Below are 9,738 nucleotides of genomic sequence, written 5' to 3'. Positions count from 1 at the left end.
GACAATGCATGTATCCTCATCATATTGAACTGAAGCTAGAGTTGGATAGATAAGTCTGAAAGTCCTAAGAACTGTGACTCAAGCCAGGGCTTTCAGAGCTTCCAGGTTCATTTCCATGAAGCCATGTGCTTGGAACCCCAGTTTGGCCAGGTGTCTGAGTCTTAGCCTCAGAATGAAACCAATTTTCAAAATGCTGAAACTTCCCATAAACCAAGAATTCCACATTTCGGCCAGATTGAGGTCCACGTCCAACCCAAGCATCCAATGCAGGTATTGTTAGCTTGGAATGTGGAGGGGTCTGGAGGTTACCTGTGAGAGGCTAATGTGTAATATGGGAGGTTTGGGGCTGTTGTAGCTGAGGCGGATGGAGATAGATGTTTCTGATGAACAACATCTCTCTTGGTAAATCTAGGAAGCCTTTGGTGCCTAAGGGCTTCTAATTCAGATGATTGCTCAGGTTAGTCTGGTGTAGGGTGACCAGATAGGAAGTGTGAAAAATTGGGACAGGTGGTGGGGGTAATAGGTGCCTCTCTAAGAAAAAAACCCCAAATATTGGGAGTGTCCCTATAAAACCGGGGCTCACATACTAGATGGCGGCACTGCTGTGCCCCAGGGCTAGCCAGGCACCTAGACAAACCAGCTCAGCCCCTCTGATACACCTGCCAATAAAGCTCGTCATTAGAAACTGTAGGAGCTTTGCTGAGGCCTGGCTGAGAGTCACCCCGAGAGAACTACAACTCCCAACATACACCAGGACCGGATGGAGGGCGGGGCCGACGTCCAAAAGACTTCTAATTGATATGCATGGCGTCCAATCAGAGAGCCGGAAGCGCTGAGGCCTCGCCAATGGGGAGGCGGTAGGGGTTGGCTGCGCCGGCGCCGCCGTGACTGGGGGAGTTCGTTTCCAGTCCGGAGCGCCGGCCCCGCTCGGTGAGTCTCGTCGAGTCGCGGGCGAGGGCTGGGAGCGCCCGGCGCGGCCCGCTCTCTGCTGAGCCGCCCGGGAACGGGCCAGGGCCGCGGAGCGGCAGGTGAGGAGGGGCCTGAACCCCGCGGAGCTCGATCTCTCCGGCTCCTTGCGGGACGCGGCGGCGTGGAGCCCGGGCCGGAGCTTCCCTCAACGCCCGTGGGAGCCGGGCCGCCCAGTGTCTTCCCTAACCCCCCTCCCCCACCCGAGGGAGGCGGCCCTGTGCCCGCCCCGGCCCAGTCTCCCCTCCCCCCGGAGATGGTCCCGTCCCAGCCACCTCTTCACTAGCGTCTCAGGCAGCCGCCTCCTCCTTCCCTCCTGGAGACTGGCCTGTGCCCTGGCCGCCCTCAAACGCCTCTGTCCCTGGCCCCCGAGAGGGAGACGGGCCTGTGCTTCCCCCTCCTCATCCCTCTCTCCAGCCGTACGTGCTGTTACCCCGCTGCCTGCCTGCCCGCCCGTCCCGGAACGAGGATCTTCCCGCTGGGCTCTTCCTCGGTGCAGGAGCGACCTGTGAATGCTGCTGTCCCCAGAGCCGTGCAGTCTTCACCCCACTGTCATAGAGGGAGCGCGGTCTGTCAGGCCGGTGTCCCCAGTAACCTTACCTTGCTTCCTCCCTCCCTGACTCCCAGGGCCCCGGAGGGAATTGGACCTGTAGGGGTCACGGCCCTGCCCCCCTCAATCCTGGCTCTTCTCCCCCACGTTCCATAAGGAAAGGGTGTTATTGCGCCTTCTATACCATACCGTACCATATACCATACCATGCTATATTGTTATAGTTATTGCGCCTTCCTGCCCAACTCATGAGCTGACTGTGTATCATATTAGAGCAACAAGGTGGGTGAGGTAATATCTTCCATTGGAGCAACTTCTGTTGGTGAGGGAGACACGTTTTAGAGCTTACACAGAGCTCTTCTTTGGGTTGGGGAAATACAATAGAGAAGGGGGAGCCAGTGGAGGGATTCAAAGAGAGGGGTGACATGGTTATAGCACTGGGCTAGGAAAATTACCTTTGTGGCAGCATTCTGAATGGATATGAGTGGGGGAAGGTGGCATTTGTCCAGGCCAGAGAGAAGAATGTTGCAGCATCGAGATGATGCGAGTCTTAGCTGTGCAGATGGAAAGGAAAGGCCATATCTTATAGATGTTATGGAGAAAAAATCAGCAATATTTAGCTATAGCCTGGATGTGAGAACCTAGAAAGTGGTAGAGTCAAAGATAATGCCCAGGCTATGGACCTGTGTGGTAGGCAGGGTGGTGGTGCTGGTCAAAATGATTAAGAAAGGAGGTAGTGAAATCTCCAGGGCTGAGGCATCAGAATTTCACGTTTTCCTGACCAGCATCAGGAATGTTGTTTCTGTTAATTGTCTTATTAACCCCTGTACAAACTAAACATTATAACTGAACAGTGAAACTCAACCAGCTGACATTCCAAAATTTGCCCAGTCTACTTAGGGTTTCAACGCTGATCTACACTAGGAATAAAGGTGTATTAACACAAATCTATAGCATAGATTGGCCATGAGCATTTTAAACCATGTCATCTAACTTCTCAGAGCAAGGCTGATCGACATGATACCTAAAATGTCAGTAGATTGTCTCTGTATGCCTCACAGTGTTGCAAATATTGGTGGCGCTGAACTGGTGTTGTTAATAGAAGGAATTTTCTATAAGAATTTATCTATTGTAAACAAGGGTTACTGTCAGGGAAATAGCACCTGGCTGGCAGGGATTGTGTTCTGTATTAACCAAAACAGTGTTTTAACTGTAGCCAGTGTATTCAGGATGCAACTGTAACAAAGTCCCTTTGGGAGGATTATGAGACAAGAAAACAGTAGCAATATGTGGAAAACTCTTGAGTCTGAGGGAGGGAAAGGGGTGTGGTTTTCCTTATCCTATTTCATCCTACAATTTAATACAGATTTTACTATAAAATGCAATGAAAGGTTAAAGATATTCAGTAGTTTATTAAACTGAGCTACTTTTCTTTCTGAGTTTTTAATAAACCTTGATCTAGAATCACTGAAGCTTCATAAATTTGACACACAGCATTGTCTGTGTCACTCTTACTGAGAACAATAGCATGTTTGTATGCCCAAATCAAAAGTATTCAATTATGTTCATATCCCTATAGAAAGTTCTCCCAAATGGAAAAAATAATCCCACTACCAATACCGAAGCATCAGTTTTCCCAAGTCCTTTTTAAAGCCATTTTAGGCCCTTGTGAATGCCAAGGTTGTACAAGAAATGGCCATGCATTTTATGTAACTAGATTGTTGGTTCATGAAAGGACTATCTGTTAATTTGAGAGAATGTCTTTGTTTTGGGTTCCAAACCAATCATGTATCTGGTTGTTAGATGACCTGAAAAAGGAGTGCTTGAGCATGTTCACATAAAGAAGGCATGAATGCTTTTTTTCAAGAATACTTTTCTTTTTTCCTCACCAGTTCTTTATAATCAGGCCTTGTTGTGAAACTAGTTAATTGAAGTATCTGGTTTTTTTAGCACTTAATTCAACATGGACTGAGGTGGAGTGCTTGAATTTTGTTTAAAACTTCTCTCTCAAGTGTTTGATGGCGTTGAGTTAATAGGTGTGCAATGGGTCCACAGGATCCGTGCTATGCCTCAGCTTTTAAACAATCTTGTGGAGGAACCCCTTCTGAATTGGAGACCTCCAAGGGGTCTCACTCTTCCTTCAGGGTAGGCCGCACAGCCTCGCTGCTGCTGGGCTCAAGCACTCTTGCTTCACACCATGAGCTCTGTTCAGCTTGTCCATTTCAGATAGACTCCTGGTTAGAGACTGTACTCTCTTCAGGGACTAAATGCACCACAGCAAGTCTTTTCAATGACATCAAACAGCGTTTTCAAAACAGTAGGGTTTAATAGTCAACTGGAACACAGCATTTTAAGTCCTTACCTTAGCATAGAGAAGTGAAGTAAAAGACACAGTCCATCTGGCCACGCCAGAGTAATCCACCAGGCAAGCTGAGTAGATTCCATTTTAGCACCATCTCTCTGACCCTTGTGAGAACAGCCAGCCTTTTCCAGAAGCCCACTCTTCATCCCCTGCTGGTCAGCTCCCACCCCCCTTTTTTGTTTGGTCTCCAAGCAGGGCCATGCTGAGTTCACCACCCCACCTGCTGGAGCTTCCTGCTGTTGAGTGTAGATTGTTTCGTCCTTGAGGCTTCCATTGTCTCTCTGGACCCTTTGTTGATCTGGGTGAGTTTCAACCAATCCTTTAATGACCCATTCATTCCACCCAGGCAGTGAAGTGACACACACACACACCTGTGTTTCCTGCAGTATTCCAGGGTCAGTTTTATCCCTTTTGCACCCACTCAGTAGCAATGCAAAATGCAGATGGAAACTGAGGCATGTGTAGGCTTCCTAAAAATATTACAGAAAATTCCTACTTTTCATAAGGTGGTATTTAAAAATATATATATATATATAAATCCCTTCTCCCCTCAGCTGAAATGTCTTCACTCTTGACACTTATGAAGTATCTATCCCCAGACAGCCTTGTTCTTCTATTGAAAACAGGGTAGAAAAGAATGGTTGCTAATGTAAAAACAAACAATAGAAAGAGATCCACTTTAAAACTTCAAATAAAAATAGCATTTGGGGATTTTATATCTCACAGAGAACTAAAAAAGAGGCACAAGTTTTTTCCACTGCATTCATTAGGTCTAGAAACCTGGAGCTTGGCAAATCAGTGAAGAGGAGGCACCCCTAATTTGTAAAGGATACTGTCAGGTTTTAAATTCAATTTAAAACACTTACTTCTTACTAATACTTGACATTGTTAAGCTATATATTTAACATTCAGTTTATCTCTATACTCTTCCTCTTCACTTTGGACAGTGACAATAGATAATTTACTTCTCGTTTCTAGTCTGTTTCATTATGTACAAATTGTCCAAATGCTGCAGTGTTAGTATTGCAAACTGGAAGGGGAAGGGAGGAATTCTAAATTGAAACACATGTCTTCAAATATTTTTAAGTGTCATGGGGAAAAAATACTTTAGGCTGTCTTGTGAGTTTTTTACATTAATTTCCGTAACTCTGGGACAAAGCTAAAATTCAGTGTCTGATCTTTTTTTTAGGTCTGTATTTTTATTTGAAGTGCTGTATCTTTGCAAAGGGGGCCTAGTATTCTGACTCCTTTTGTGACAGGTATGTTGCTGGAGACTACTTGTAATCTTTCTCCTCGACCCTGATGTGCATACACTCATGCTTTCCCCATCAGAGTATTTTCCCTGTTGAAGGCACAGAGATCTCAGTTGACTTTCACTGAAATGTTGTTTCGTGAAGCTACCCTAATGTGTGAGCAGTGGTCTTTGTCTGCTATGAAACTACAAAACCACCACATAGCCTACTCCCTGGCTTCCCAAATACTTCTAAGGAAACTTTACTTAGTCCCACAAATATATATGTAAAGTAGCTTCAACCCCAGAATAAAACCTACACAATATTCAATGGCTCCAATAATACAATGTAGGCAACAAGTGACCTTAACTGCAGTTTCAACTGTTTCAGTACAAATCATTTCAATCCAAAACTGATGCCTAACATACATCAAAAGCATTAACTTCAGTTGCAGACTAGTGTTCTTAGCTGTAGCCTACTTTTATCTGCTTCCTTTACATAACCCTGGGCCTGATGCAATAACTTCTTGTGTGGATGTCAAGGAAACATTGCTGGTGGAAAAGAATGGAGAGAGACTGTACAGTATTAAAATGTCTAGGAAAGCAGTTCCTACTGAGAAATAATGAAATCATAGGCAGGGCCATCCCTAGGAGGGGTGCGGGGCCCGGGGCAAAGCCCACTGTGTGGACACTCCTTCCCCTTCCTCTCTCTTCCCCTTCCCCCTCTCTCTCCCCCCCCCCCCGGCTGCAGTGGCATACCCTGAGTCTCTAGCACCCGGGAGCCAAGCCTGCATTTGGGCCCCCCTCAGGCCTCATGCCCCCTCCTGCACAGGGCAGAAGGGGCTCCCGGCTCCCACAAGATGGTGTCACCCCCCCCCCCCCCAGCTGCCCCAGGGAGATAGGGTGTCTGTACTGTAGTGAGGGAGGTGGGAAGGAACATGCCACTTTCCTCTTGTATGGGGCGCCTCCCCTCCCCCTGCAGACTTACTCACTGTGTGACACCCGGCTCTCCTGCTCCAGCCCGGCGCTGGCTCAGACAGGGCGGCCTCACCCCCCCTGGCCTGGGGGGAGGAGAGATGCCAGGCTGGCCCTTCATGAAGCGCAGTGGGGACGGGGTGCAGGAGGCTCTGAGCCGTCTGCCTCCTGCACAGTTTGGAGCGGGGTCCCCCAAAGCACGGGGCCCGAGGTGGTCGCCCCGATCTGCCCTAACCTAGGGATGGCCCTGACCATAGGCCCCCACAAGTTACAAACCAGACCACTAGAAAATTCGTAAAACTCCACGTGAAGGGATGTTCTCTTCCTAGTTATTGAGAAAACCTTAAGTTACGCATGTGCACAAGTTTTACAGATTGAGTAATCCCACACTATGAGCAGTACTATTTAAGTGGGTGCATGTCTTTGCAGGATTGGTGGTCATAATTCTTCACATTTAACTTCCCCTCCATCTCCCTCTTCCTTTTTGTGAAAAAAAGAAACTGAGTTTGAAGTTGTTGTTGAAAGGGCTCATGAAGGCAGTGAAGTTGAGAATATAGTAATCATCTGTTGACCAATAGTACATTTCTTCTGCTGGGCAGTTTGAGGTGCTTCAGTGGTAAGTGATTTTTTTAAAAGAAAATAATTAGGCTTGGCAGAAATTTATTTTTTATTACCTCAATAATATCAATAGTTTTTTTTATTATCGATTTAAATTTTCACAATTGCAGAAAATATTGGGAGTCAGACAATATTTGATAACTTTCCTTGTTGTATGCAGTCCTGTTGTAGCTGTGTTGGTCCCAGGATATCAGAGACACAAGCTGGATGAGGTAATATCTTTTATTGGACCAACTTCCATTAGTGAGACATCTCTTCTTCAGGTCAGGGAAATGTAGAGTGTCACAGCTCAGCACAAGGTGGAACAGATTGTTTGGCATAAGTAGCTAACACATTTCAAGAGACAATTCAAAGTGAAATGGCCCATTAACACCCCTTCAGTCATAGGGATGGCCTGTTAACACCCAGCCAACAATTTCCTGTGAGTTCATAGGAAAGCATAGTAATTGCCTGGTTTCACCCACATAGTTGTTATCTGGGCATTTAGTGATTGGATAAGGTAAACCACATGTTAGGATAGGCATGTGTAGGACCCATGAATCTTGAAAGGTAGTTGTGGGAGTGTTGATCATAGTAGCAGTGGAGATATGTCTGAAGGTTTTGCATCTGTTGTTCTGGCAGGGTCTGTGGCCACTTTGAGTTGGTGTGTGTTGGTTTGTGGGAGCTTGCTTCTGATGTTGAGTTTGAAGAGGTTGGGGGGTTTGAAGACCAGAAGAAGGAGTTGAGGAAAGATTTCTTTCAGGATGGGATCCCCATGGAGTATGGATTGTATTTGATGGGTTCCAATGTGGGATGTTAGGTGAAAACTATGAATAGAGGACAGACGGGTTTTTATTTCTGTATTGAAGCAGGTCTTCTCGGGATATTTGGGTGGCCCTTTCCATTATGTGATCTACTTCTCTGGAGTGTCCTTGTTTGACGAAAGTGATTTTGAGTGTGTTAAGGTGTATGTCCCAGACTTTTTTCTCTGAGCATATTCTGTGGTATCTGAGTGCCTGGCTGTAGGTAACAGATTTCTTGGTGTGTTTAGGATGGTTACTGGATCTATGAATGTAGATGTGGTGATCCATGGGTTTCTTGTGTATGTAGTTGTCTGTAGGGTTGAATGAACTCAACCAGGAAAACGATAAAAGACAACACCAATCACTCTTTTCAGAAAGCAGTCGCTCTATATTTGACTTCTCAGTCCTCATCCTCCAAGGAAACTTGCATAATACTTTCAAGAGATGAGCCTGCAAGATTAAATTCATAACTTTGGTAGACATTAAAAATCGTGGTCTTAAATGTCTTTATGTATGGCTTATTACAACAATCTAAAACCCACAAACAACTCTCTCTGCCCCCTCCCCCCCACCCCTGCCACCCCACCACCACAGCTGCCTCCCACCCCTTCCTTGCCTCCCTCTGACTGAAGGGGTGTTAACAGGCCACTTCACCTTGAATGTTTCCTTGAAATGTGTTAACTAGTTATGCTAAACAATCTGTTGTTCTATGTTGTATTTAGCTGTGACAGTACCTTTCCCATTCCCAGTCCTGAGGAAGAGCTCTGTGTAGCTCAAAAGCTTGTTTCTCTCACTAACAGAAGTTGGTCCAATAAAAGATATTAGCTCACTCATCTTGTCTCTCTAATCTTTAATAACAGTGGACACTGAACTCAAAGTTAAAATTTTATAAATTTTAAAACACAAATTGTCAACATGTCAAAATATACAAAGTAAATAGCTTTAAATAAAACTCCAGTAAGTTCTCAAGCAGCATTTTTCTTTCTTTCTGTATCTCTAAGGGCTGGTCTGCAGTACAGAGTTCTGTTGACAAAATGTCGACAAAACACAGGTGTGTGCACACTAACTCCCATGCTATGCCGACATCATAAAACCACCTCAATGAGAGGTGTAGGGCTTATATCGGTGTAGTTAGGGTGACACAGTGTCAGTGTAGATATTGCATTCCTTATGTGGGCTGTTAGCTGTCATTCTTGTAAATGTCAAGAAATTGACAAGAAAGCCAGGCAGCTAGAGCCCAGCTGCTCCTCTGGAGAACTGAGCAACTGGACCCCAGCTCATGGGAAAATTGGGGGTTGAGACCCAGGTCTCTCTGGGAGCCTCTGGAGCTGCCTGGCTCCTGGCAGGGAGTTGCCAGCAGAGCTGAGAGACTATACTCCCAGCTCCCCATACTGCCCATGTTATGTTGGTAGAAGTGTTCCAGCAGAGGACGCACACCACTGACCCAAGGAGGGTAGTGTGGACATCAGCCACAGCAGTAATTATTGCGGTGGCTGTAAGTAGACTAACATAGGTTGACTTATCTTTGTAGTGCAGACAAGGCCTTAATTTCAACTATTGTTAGAAGTAGTTTTCATCAATTTCTGTGTGTACAGAGAAATTGACATGGATTAAAAAAATCTAATCCTTCCAGACCTAAAAGTAATATAGCATAATGGTCAATTTGGCAATACTAGGCCTATGGAGAGAACTGATAGTCCGTCGTGCACCATGAGCAATAATATCCATTATGAATTTTCATCTTATCTAGTATTGCTGTAGATATTAGAATGAATGTCTAATCTTGCTTTTTCATTTTAATTTCTTTGCTATGATATCTCATGACAATTAGTCTTGTTGGTTAAATATGCTCTCTCTTAAACTTACTTTTTAGTTTTCTTAGCTTTCCCTTAGGCCAAAACTTTTTTAAATGGCAGCTTAAAATTTTAGGCTTTTTAAAAAAATCCATTTTTAGTCACTTGCCTGACTTTAAAGAGTGCTGAGTATCAACCGCTCCCAATGACTTCAGTAGGAGCCGTTAAGGTACTCCGCACCAGTGATTTTAAATCATACAACTTACTCAGAAGTTGAATTTCAGGTACCCACTCCTGTGAATCTTAGGCTTTTTTCCCCTACTATAGGAACACCCAATCAATCTTCTTTGTGCCATATATTATTTTTTAAAATCATATTACTGCTTATTCTTTTGCTAACTTGAATAGCCCTGATCCTTTTGAGGCTGTTTGCTTTAAGGAAAGGAGTGAGTTCACGCTAC

The 9,738-nt window shown here is 45.2% G+C and overlaps 1 protein-coding gene across 1 annotated transcript in view; it reads left to right on the top strand.

Annotated features, from left to right (window-relative positions):
* The first annotated feature begins 915 nt into the window (after positions 1-915).
* RNF4 (ring finger protein 4) overlaps positions 916-9,738 on the top strand; it is a 29,551-nt gene continuing 20,728 nt past the window's right edge. The window contains exon 1 of the mRNA XM_067558928.1: positions 916-1,028. The gene's annotated coding sequence lies outside the window, so the exon portion shown is untranslated. The remainder of the gene's footprint in view (positions 1,029-9,738) is intronic.

The sequence above is a fragment of the Emydura macquarii genome, unplaced genomic scaffold (genome assembly GCF_026122565.2).
Source record: "Emydura macquarii macquarii isolate MOO-44397 ecotype Brisbane River unplaced genomic scaffold, CSIRO-AGI_Emac_v2 contig_2199, whole genome shotgun sequence".
NCBI lineage: Eukaryota > Metazoa > Chordata > Testudines > Chelidae > Emydura > Emydura macquarii.
This window is presented reverse-complemented; position numbering and strand designations above follow the sequence as displayed.